The following is an 11426-nucleotide window of genomic DNA, read 5'->3' on the forward strand; positions in this document are numbered from 1 at the left end:
CCCGTAGAGGATCACCGGTCTTATTAGCGTTTTGTACATGGTGCATTTGGTGCGTGGGTGAATCTTTTTCGACCGCAGTTTCTTCTGGAGCCCATAGTAGGCCCGACTTCCGCTGATGATGCGCCTCCGAATTTCTCGGCTCACGTTGTTGTCAGCCGTCAGTAAGGAACCGTGGTAGACGAATTCCTTCACCACCTCGAAAGTATCCCCGTCTATCGTAACATTACTACACAGACGAATCCGGTCGTTTTCGGTTCCGCCTACCAGCATGTACTTCGTTTTTGAGGCATTCACCACCAGTCCGATCATTGCTGCTTCGCGTTTCAGGCGGGTGTACAGTTCTGCCACCGTTCCAAATGTTCTAGCGATAATGTCCATGTCGTCCGCAAAGCACACAAATTGACCGGATTTTGTGAAAATCGTTCCCCGGCTGTTGAGCCCGGCTTGTCGCATCACACCTTCCAGCGCGATGTTGAAGAGTAGACATGAGAGTCCGTCACCTTGTCACAGTCCCCGGCGAGATACGAATGAACTGGATAGTTCACCCGAAACCTTTACGCAGTTTTGCACACCGTCCATCGTTGCTTTAATCAGTCTAGTCAGCTTCCCAGGAAAGCCGTTTTCGTCCATGATTCTCCATAGCTCTGCGCGGTCGATACTATCGTATGCCGCTTTGAAGTCGATGAACAGGTGGTGCGTTGGGACCTGGTATTCACGGCATTTCTGGAGGATTTGCCGTACGGTAAAGATCTGGTCCGTTGTCGACCGGCCGTCGATGAAGCCGGCTTGATAACTTCCCACGAACTCATTTGTTTTAGGTGACAGACGACGGAAGATGATCTGGGATAGCACTTTGTAGGCAGCATTCAAAATAGTGATCGCCCTGAAGTTCTCACATTCCAAATGGTCGCCTTTCTTGTGAATGGGGCAGATTACCCCTTCCTTCCACTCCTCCGGTAGCTGTTCGGTTTCCCAGATCCTGACTATCATCCGATGCAGACAGGTGGCCAACTTTCCTGGGCCCATCTTGATGAGTTCAGCTGCGATACCATCCTTACCAGCTGCTTTGTTGGTTTTGAGCTGGTGAATGGCATCCTTAACTTCCCTCAGCGTGGGAGTTGGTTCATTTCCGTCCTCTGCTGCACTGGCGTCGTCGTTCCTTCCGTTGCCGTGGGCTCCCGTGCCTACGTTCTCCACGCCGTTCAGGTGCTGATCGAAGTGCTGCTTCCACCTTTCGATCACCTCACGTCCGTCCGTCAAGAGGCCTCCGTCTTTATCCCCGCATATTTCGGCTCGCGGCACGAAGCCGTTGCGGGATGCGTTGAGCTTCTGATAGAACTTCCGTGTTTCTTGGGAACGGCACAGCGGTTCCATTTCTTCACACTCCGCTTCTTCTCTACATATACAACTCATGTATATTCATATGTTCCTCTTTTCCCTCTCTTCCAACTGCCACTCACAGCACAGTGTATATAACGCCTACAAGTTATGCAACCAAAGCGTGCTGTGTCGCTTGACCTTATTCACCTTATTCACCACACAATCTATCACCTCACGAACACTCTAAATAACCCCTATCCATGGATCGCATCACCGACCCAACGGTGACTCCCAGATCTCCCATCCTTTCCGTCTAACAAATACCCCAGTCCGTGCTGGTTGTGGGGATGCAGAGGTGCTCTCGGTCTTTAGTAGCAACAACCACCACACTCTAACATTCCTTTCCCTTCCCAACTGACTATAAGGACGTGGCCGGCGCCGTTATTGATCCAAAATGCATGAGCTGCTTAAATTGCACTTTGAGAATAAGTGGAGAGTCCCAGCCCTTATTCATTTGGATCTCAGTGCAATTGGTACCAGCTCAGATCAATCACGGAGGAGCAACCATTGACATGTATAGTCAGATTTGATCGTTTTTTGATCGTTGATCGATGATCGTAGAAATGATATGTTGACCCAACTAACGTAAGTATTAAAGAACTTGCTCAATAACGTAGAAAAGGTTTGATGCGATAAGTGTTGTTCTATGGTACAAAAGTTGACCCATTAGTGGATACAACTTTGGCCTATTGTTATTTCTTAATTTAGTAACGAAAACAACGAAACCCAATTATTTTGTTATATATATATATATATATATATATATATATAAATTATGATACCCGAGGGGGTTTCGGCGTTTTTAAAAAACTACGACTGCGCCACTTCAGTTTCAGCTGAAGACTCTCTCTTCTGTATTGTGCAAATCAGTTTTTATAAACTAACACTTCCCGATCGATCATGATTATTCCTGATCTAACCTAACTGAACTTGAACTTGAAAAGTATGGTGCGCCACAGCTATGACGATGATTCTACGTCGTATGATGTGCGTGCGGGTGGATGTTTATGTTTGGTGCGATTCGGCTGCAACGGTGCTCCGGCGAATGAATGTTTATGTTGACTCATGATGATTGCGTCTCAGGCTTGGATAGCGAAAGTGGCTTATTGACGAATATCGGTATGATCGGTGGTAACGGTTTAATTGTGGTCAGTGGAAACGGGTTGCTCGTAACTACTCCCCTCCGTGAAGTCGAGACGTCCCGGGTCGACAAAAGTGTTGATTGTATTCTTGGGGATGATGAAATCTCTCGCAATTCTAATGACTTTAGCTTGGTTGTTTGATACTTCTTCTAAAAATGGTTTTCTGCGGAAATTGATGTTGACGTTTTTGGTTTTGACCTTGTACAAAATGATAAGGGTTATAATTCCCAGAATGCTGAATACCGACAAACTTATTGAGGAATAATGGTAAATTTGATGACTTGTTGATAGGGTTTCCAAATGGTTTCGGTTTTGTATTTGCAGATCTTCAGTTGAACTTTCTATAATCTGCTTTTCGATATGTAAACCATCTAATGGTACTATCAACGGCATCTCTGTTTTGAGTATTTCGGTATTTTCAAATTTTGTACTGTCTAAAATTATACTGCAATTGCGAAATTCTATTAAATACGAGCCAGTTAGGTTTCTGTTTGTTATTTCGCAATTTGACTTAATATTTACGGGAGATTTCGATTTGACAATAATATGATTATTAGTTATTTGCTTAAATTCTTTTTGTTGATTGTACATTTTAAAAGTGCATTTACCGGTCATACCTCGAAGTAAGTGTGTAAAACAGGTGTCATTGCTTAAATCCAATAAATCCTTCTGATTGCATATGCGATATTCTTCTATGTTTCGGTATTCCTTCGTAATAAAATATGTCTCGTTGTTGCTGATCATAGCTGTGCTGGCGGGCAAATTTAAAATCTTATTTTCGATTGGCAAAGCTTCTAAAATCAAACGACTGTAAGAATGATTCTTCAAAGATGGAATTTTAACTACAAAAACAAGTTTTGTCATATTGTAAAAAGCTGATATTTCTAAGAAATCATATACCTGTTCAAAATTATGAATTACAATTCCTTTTTCTTCTAATCTATCGATCGAGAATGACAATTCATCGGGATGCAAGATATGTTTCGAAATAATGTTTACCTTTGCTAAATGAATAGATTCAGAGATATCTTTAAAATGAGAGATAAGATGATCCAATTGAATATTAACATTAATAATGCTTTCCAATATTTTAATTTGCTTCTGTAGGCTTCCTGATTGATTATTATTTATAGCGTTCATTATGAGTGATTGCTGATTATTTATCTGTTTAATCAATCTATTGATTCTATCTTGCATATCATAATTTATTTTTCTTTGCTCATTATTTTCTCTGATTAATTGATTACTTTTTGTTGTAAGATCATCTAAATCTCGTGAAATATCGATATAGTCCTGATGGTCCATATTTCCAGTTAAAAATTTAATTCCTGTACCTACAAAATCCATCAATCCTCGTTTTTGTCTAGTTTTCAATTGTAGTCCAAAATAGAGGTTTTTGAGATTGAAGAGCTTTGTAGATAAAACATCGTTCAATTCTGTAAAATTTCCATAATTTCTTAATTCCTTGGTTATTAATTTCAACTTTGTGAAAGTGGGTTCGTATAAATCAAAATCAATAGTATGGTAAATTCTATGTTCACCGACTTTCATAAAGCTTTCTCCTGCTGTCAATGCCAATAATCCTGGGTTTTGATTAAGGTCCATGATTTGAATAGTACAATGAATGGGTTGTATCATATAACTAGTAGATATTAAAAACAAGAGAAGTACTGTTGTTTCCATGATGAGATCTAAAACGAGAAAGAAAAATAATTTGAAATTTATTTTCTGATACGACGCATTTTAGTTTTATGGAGTTTTCTGTTTTTATCGTCCTTGTAAGTTTGATTTCTATCCGAGGTTACTTTGACTTTTTCAAACCATTCTTTGGTTTTAGCTTTAATTCCTTGTCGTCTATTAAATGCTTGTTGATCTGGTTCTAAAGCTGGTGGATCTTCTCTAGAAGCGTTCCGGTTTTTATGCTGTTCCTGTTGAGTAGAAGTTATTTTAGTAATGGTTTCATCATAAATTTTATCTCGGTATTCTATGAGTTGTGCGCGATCGAGTGGTCTTTCTTCACCATCTTTTATTCCGTAAAATACTTCACGTGGTTTTAATTTTGTTGAGGTGTGAATAGGGCACTTGCTGGCTTTGTTTAGTGTGCCCAACAGACCCTTTGATTTTGCTGGTAACGCTTTGTTATGAGAATCGCGTTACGAAACGTTTCCCAGCAAAATCAAATGGGTCTGTTGGGCACACTAAACAAAGCCAGCAAGTGCCCTATTGCAATATTGTATAAACTACATGCGATTAGAAACATTTCTTTACTGGAGAGGTTTTCGTATTTATGTTTGTTGCATCGGTAAATTTCACTTAAGGTAGAATGGAACCGCTCAACAATTCCGTTCACTTCACTGTAATTAGTTGGTGTAAAATATTGTTGTATGTTGAGATTGTTTAACAAATCTCGAATTTCAATTGATTTGAATGCTGGTTCATTATCTGAGACAATTAACTTTGGTGATCCAAATTGAGAAATGAATTTTATCAAACCTTTTCGAATGTCTATTGTAGTTCTTGATTTGATAGGAATTAAAAATCCGAATCGTGACAATTTGTCTACAATTGAGAGAAATAAGTTTGGTTGTGATATGAAAACATCTATGTGAATAATGTCAAGAGGCTGTTTTGGTATTGGGTTTCACCTAGTTTGATTTTATATGGTTTTCGTTCGTATTTCATCTTATTGCAAATTTCACAAAGGATAATGTATTTTCGTATTTTGTTTTTCATTTTGGGAAAGAAAAATCTACTCCGTATTTCACAGAGATTTTCTAAAATACCACGATGTGAAGTCTCGTGAGTGTTTTCAATAAGAGTATCTTGTTCAACTTCGGTTCGAACGTCAATACGCATCGTTTGAGATATCTTTACTTTGAAAGTGCGACATCTGCTGAAATAGTTCTTGTAAACAAATTGAATGATATTGATAACATTTTCAGGACAAAGAATACAGTTAGTACGTCTTGTATCCATGTATTCCTTGAATATTTTAATTATGAAAGGTACTCCAAAAATAAATTTAGTGATAGTTCGTCTATAAACTCGTGGAAAAACTTCTTCATAAATATTGCTTTCTTCATTTCCAATTTTCAAAATAATTTGATTACTGAAATAATTAATCGGAATTTCAGTGCATGGTATAAGTTCTGAATCATCTGTGTCTGCTGAATGCATAGTGTCATTACTAGACGATGTTTCATCTTCATTAATGTTCACTTCTTGGAATATTCTTGATAAACTGTCGGCTACAACATTTTGTTTGCCTGGTTTATATCGAATTTCATAGTCAAATTCTGACAAAGTTAAACGCCAGTGAATTAATCTTTGGTTTGGTTCTTTCAAATTTAAACTGTATGTTAAGGGTTTGTGATCTGTGTATAAAATGAATTTTCTTCCGTACAAATATGGACGAAAATGTTTGCAAGCCCATACAATAGCTAAGAGTTCCTTTTCTATTGTAGAATAATTTTCTTCGGTTTTATTTAAAGTACGTGACGCAAAGGCTATTGGCTTATCTTTTCCCAATGGTCCTTGTGAGAGTACTGCGCCTATGGCAAAATTTGATGCATCAGTAGTGAGAATGAATGATTTATCAAAATCTGGATATTGCAAAATATCACTGCTTGTCAAAATTGATTTACACTTTTGAAATGCTTTCACGAAATCTTCTGAATGAATTATAGTTTCACCTTTTCGAAGTGAATTTGTCAAAGGTTTTGCAATTTTTGCAAAATCTTTTATAAATTTTCTATAGTATCCTAAAATTCCTAGGAAACCTCTAAGTTCCCGTTCATTTTTAGGTAAAGGCCAATTCTTAATAATTGAAATCTTTTCAGGGTTAGGTTTTACACCATCTGTAGATACAATGTGTCCTAAGAAAGCAACTTCTTTGCGTAAAAACTCACATTTGTCTAATTGTACCTTCATGTTGTATTTAGACAATGTATTAAATATTTTTCGTAAGTTATCAAGATGTTCTTGTAAGCTTGTGGAAAACACAATAATGTCATCCATATAAATAAAACATCTTACGCCAATATGTTCACGTAAAATATTATCCATCACTCTTTGAAATGTAGACGGTGCATTTTTGAGTCCAAAAGGCATTCTCAAAAATTCGTAATGTCCATTTTCAACGTTAAAAGCTGTTTTAGGAATGTCTGATTCTTCAACTTCAATTTGATGGAATCCAGACGCCAAGTCTAATGTGGTAAAATAATTACATCTTCCAAGCTTGTCCAAAATATCGGTAATATTCGGGATAGGATATCTATCATCAACAGTCTTGTCGTTCAATTTACGATAGTCAATAACTAATCTCCATTTCTTCAGTCCAGATGCGTCCATTTTCTTAGCAACGATCCAAACTGGTGATGTCCAAGGACTTATAGAATGTCTAATAATTCCTTGTTCTAACATTTCTGAAATTTGTTTTTGTACCTCTTCTTTATGACAGAAGGGATAACGATATGATTTGCAATAAATTGGCATGTCATCCTTTGTTTTAATGCTATGTTTGATAGCATTTGTAAATGTTAAACTTTCTCCGGGTAAGTAAAATACATCTTGGTTGTCTGCAATTAATTTTAAAAGTTTTGGCTTCTCTTCAGAGTTTAGGTGATCCAATCTTAACTGATTAAATAACTGTCGATTGATTGGTCTAACTGGATGTGGGTAAGATTGTGATTCGAAATTATTCAACTCAGAAACAAATGGTTTAAAAATTTCAATTTGAATTGGGTTATTCCGATGATTTGTTATTGCTAGAAAAGCATGATTGTTTTCTGCTTTGTATAATCCTGCGTGTACAAAAATAGAATCATGAATTTGAGTATCATGAGAAACAAAGAAATCACCTTTTTCAAAATTAACAGGGAAATGGATAAATTTTGTCTCATTTGCATTAAGTTGTAAGGGTATGCGGTATACCGAAATATTTCGCCAAATACACCTCGAAACGAAATTTCGCGGAATTCCACGGAATTCACCTAGGCGAAATTTATGATTTTGAATTTCGTTTCGTTTCGCCAAATTCTAAAAATTTCGTCTCCAAAAAATAAATTTTGACGAAATAAAACGAAATTCCGCGGAATGTCTGATTAATTCCGAAAACAAATAAATAGTGTAAATGTCCACATCATCTATCGAAGATCTTGCCAATCTTAAGTTACTCAAAAGTGTTAAAAAACATTTCGAATAGCGAGAGACAAACCACTCCCAGGTTCTATAATAAAGACAGAAACAATTTTGAATATACTTCTTATCTTGGACCTATCAGCAAGATCTTGCTCAATAGGTATACTCAACATTTGCGGTATGCGGGTCCATTCCTAATATTTTGAATAAATTTCCTGATTGAACCAAATGCAAAAAAACGCGAGTTTAGTTCCTGTCGTCAGTTCAGATCCCCAACAGGATTTTTTAGCAAAGTAATGGAGAATATTAAGATAAGAAGATATACAGGGGATAGACAAAATGATCGGAATAGGCAAAATTTTCACTTCTCAAAAAATTTTCTATTACATAGCTGTAACTTTTCGAAAAATGCACAGAATATTCTCAAATTTTTCCTGTGAGTCGATCAACTAGTGGTGCATCAGTTGTCAAAATTTGGAGAATATCGGGCTTTCCTGCATGAAGGTATTATACTAGAAACAAGTAAAATTATCCAATAGCCAACTTTGAACTGATATATCTCCGGATTCAATGAACCGTATTCAATCAAATTTTGACCATTTATGACTTATAGAACGATCTTTGAAAAACTTTTGACCTAACTAGTATCTAGCCGTTCAAAACCAGGACGTTAGACAAAGAGTCGTCGTTGTGATTGTGTTGTTCAATTATGGCCCATTGTTAATTTTCAACTTCTATTCAATTACTCTCGTCGCACACTTGCGATCATGCTTGCGATTATATCCATATCTATTTCATTACTTTCGTTACTCCCTCCTTCTTTGAGTAGTATTAAGTTTACCGAGAAAAGCCAATAAAATTCAATTATCATAAAGTCATGCGGTGATTAAATCTAGAAAGTGAATTGAAAATGTTTGTTAGCTGGATTTCATCAGGTTAACTTGAAAAAAATCTCACCTAGTATCACCAGGTGAGATTTTTTTCAAGTTCTGAAAAATCCTTTTAATTTTATTTTATTTTTTCTTCAACTGTTGTAACACTATGTTTAGCCCTAGGTTAGTTGATTTTGGGACCCACAGTCTCGAATTAAAATACCCGAAGGTAGAGCTCACATTTTGCAATTTTTTTGGGAGAGGTATTCGATCCCAGGTCCTTAGCGAAAAAGAACCATCACAACAGGTCCACTATTGTCCAGATCTATTTGGTAGAATTTTTAATCTCATAATCTAGAGATGATTGTGGTATATTTTTCGAATTTCAAGTTTGCGGATGCCTTTATATTTAATGTGCGCATTTAAACTGGGTGTTCAGGATCGGGTATTTTATCATTCGCTAGACCGACTACTGTCAAATTGTATAGGAGTTGGCACAAACACATAGAGCCCGAGTCAGCTGTCCATTCTAATTGGATTTAAATACCCACTTGCAAGTCAGAAATACATTCAGTTCGTGTCAGAAGCTCAAAGAGAGAACCTGAAATAAATTCCTACAGTCGAACCCCAAATAGACTACAGTTTAACTTTAACGATTAATAAAGTGTAGTGAAATTAATCAAATTCGTGTGGTTCCTGATCGCTGAATATTGTCCCAAAGTGGTCCTAGCACCTGCCGAAGTGCCCTTTGAGTTCCTGCAAGCAGTTTGGTGCGTCGGTGACTGGTTGGCCATTGGGTGGTGAGTCGTCCCAGTGAAGTAGGGTCCTCCTGAAGCCACATCCTGCCACTCCCGAGCCATTGCCTCAACACTGGGTATTTTCTGATCAATTCAATCATGTATCAATTTTAGGTTTAGATTTTAGGCTTTCCAGGAGGTAGGCCATTCAACAGAGCTTGATTGGTAAACATTTCGCTGATGTATCCATATCATTGCTTCAGGTTTCTGATAAACAATCGGCATTAGAGTTTCTCATAGCATATTATTGGTGTGCTCTTATAAAGTTATTGGAGCCATCTTATTAGCACAGAGAAACGGCCGCTTCCCATCGATCACCTTTTTAACGATTGGTTCAAATTTTCGGTAGTTGGTCAATTGACCACTCGCGGCGCTGGCATCGTTTTTACTCCTGTTTGACGTTCGACTCACTACCGCCACCTGGTGGTGCCCCGGCCAACCGTAATACGTTCAGCATTGGGTAGTTACGCTTTCGTGACGATGTTTTTAATGTAATTTGTTCTAAGTGTTAAGTCTGTTTCTCTTTGTTATTAATTACTTAATTAATGGTTATCGTTAATAATAAAGCTAAATTACAAATTAAAAAAAAAATTACTGGTGTAATTATTCAAATTTTCAATATAGGTCGCGAAAAATTGAAAAAATATAAATGGTACTGCTGTAAAAGAAGCTAAGGGATAAGAGTCTTTATGAAAATGCAATTCGCCCCACCGCAAACATGCAATATCAAATCACACAAAATTTATGTAACTGCAAAATTCCGCGGAACTTTTTCGGAAATTTCGTTTCGTTTCGTAAAATACCGAGTGAATTCGGATTTCGTATCGACCTCACGAAACATTTTTGAATATCGTTTCGTTTCGTACCGCATCGTATCAGAAATTTTATATTTCGTTTCGTCTCGTTACGCCTTGAAAAATCCCATACCGCATACCCTTATTAAGTTGTACCTGTGTAGAACATGGCTATTTACGTAGCATTTTAATATTTCCAGAGGGAAGTTGTAGTTCATTTGTGCTTGTTATGATATTTGCTTTCAAGTTTTGCAAAGCTTCATAACCGATTAGTCCGTCAAAAAATGGATGAAAATCAAAAACATAAAATTGCAACTTTTGGGTATTTGGAATTTTGTAAAATGGATTGAAATGTACAGACTGATTAATTGTGTGAACTCCATTTATATTATGAACTGTTAATGGATCTGTAAATTAAGCTTGATTTACATGTTTGGGGCTAATGTAATTTTTATTTGCTCCAGTATCTATTAAAAATTTGAGTGGACCTTTAGTAGTGTCAACTTCAACATAGGGAATAAAATTATTCATGTTGGCTGCCCGTCTTCCGTTCGCTCGCGAAAATTTATGTCACCAACTTGAACATTATTGTTTTCACATTCTTTAATTGCTGGTAGGGTTACTTTCGGCAAATTTGTTGTATTGTTTTGAACTTGAGATTGATTTGGATCTTCATCAAAATATTCTGAATAGTCTAAGTATTCTGGATATTCTGAGTATTGTGGATATGGTGAATATTCTGTGTATTCAGGATAATAATACGGTTCACTGTAATTGGGATAATCAAAACATTCATCAAACTCTTCTACCTGATAATGTGGTCGATTCATGTAATTTACCTGTTTGCTGAGAGAAGGGTCTACTTCCATTGGTGTCGGCTTTGGTTGTGGTTTTGGGAAATTTCTTTGGAATGTGTTTGACATAAACGGATTTCTTTGATATTGGAATGGTTCTTGGAATTGATTTTGTTGGAATGGTCTAAATTGAAAAGGTCTTTGAGGCGTATTAAATTGGAATGGACGTGGTCCATTATTAAATTGAGGTCGAGGTGTTGGCTGAAATTGGAAAGGTCTTTGATATTGTGGAGGCTTCTGAAAATTGAATGGCCTTGGTGGTGGAAATTGGAAAGATTTTTGCATTGGTTTTGGTGGTAACGAAATTGGATTCGAAGTTTTCGATGCTGATTGGAATGGATTTTTCACATAATTGTAATTATCCTCTTCAAGACAAAGTCTGAGTGCTTCCTTAAGTGTTTTGGGTGCCTGAGCTCTAATAATTGGTCCAAGAGGCTCTTTAAGGGGA

The sequence above is a fragment of the Aedes albopictus genome, chromosome 2 (assembly GCF_035046485.1).
Source record: "Aedes albopictus strain Foshan chromosome 2, AalbF5, whole genome shotgun sequence".
Taxonomy (NCBI): Eukaryota; Metazoa; Arthropoda; class Insecta; order Diptera; family Culicidae; genus Aedes; species Aedes albopictus.